The following is a 767-nucleotide window of genomic DNA, read 5'->3' as shown; positions in this document are numbered from 1 at the left end:
CACCAAAGAATTCTTAAAAGCTGCTCCTGAGTTTGAGGTCCTATGGGGGTGGGTCTCCTGCTCCTTGAGGGGTCTCCCTAAACTTCTGCTCCCTTACCCAATTGGGAAGCAGGATAATGAGGAAAGGTGAGGCAAACCTTGAACTGGAACGCGGGTCTAAAGCTGAGAGAAGGGGTCGGGTCTCTTACCATCGCCCTTTTAAGGGAATCACTGGGCGCCGAGAGACTAGTGGGTACAGGTCCCAGTCCTTGCTTCCCCGGGTAGGAAGCCAGCTGCGGGTCGGGGAATCGTGGGCTGTGTAGTGTCTCCTAAGTCACCACCTCCCTGCCTACCCACTAGCTGCTGGGAAAGGGTACTTTCCCGCGGGTGGTCCCGCGGCGTCTTTACTCTCTCCCTCTCCTCTCTCGGTCTCCGCCCCTTCGCGCAGAGGAGGCCTCGCCGCTTTAAGAGCCGGAGTAGCGATTGACAAGCAATAAACGCGGAGCGCCCGGCTGCGCGGGAGCCACCCGGAGCTAGGGGCCTCTCCGGGCGCAGGTAGGCGCCCCCCGGCCCCCTGGCCAGCACCCACCCGAGGGCCCTCTTGGTGCTGGAACGGCACTTGGGGCCCTTTCTCTGCGTTACACCTCTCCTGGCCTCTTCCCTCTGGCCCCTCCCCTCCCTCTCACCCTCCCGCCCCTTCTCTCCCTCTCACCCTCCCGCCCCCACTCCCCTTTTCTCGGGGCTCCTAGAGAGAGATCAGACCTCGCTGCCCGTGGACACTGGACCCC

Source organism: Capricornis sumatraensis, chromosome 8, assembly GCF_032405125.1.
Source record: "Capricornis sumatraensis isolate serow.1 chromosome 8, serow.2, whole genome shotgun sequence".
NCBI lineage: Eukaryota > Metazoa > Chordata > Mammalia > Artiodactyla > Bovidae > Capricornis > Capricornis sumatraensis.
This window is presented reverse-complemented; position numbering follows the sequence as displayed.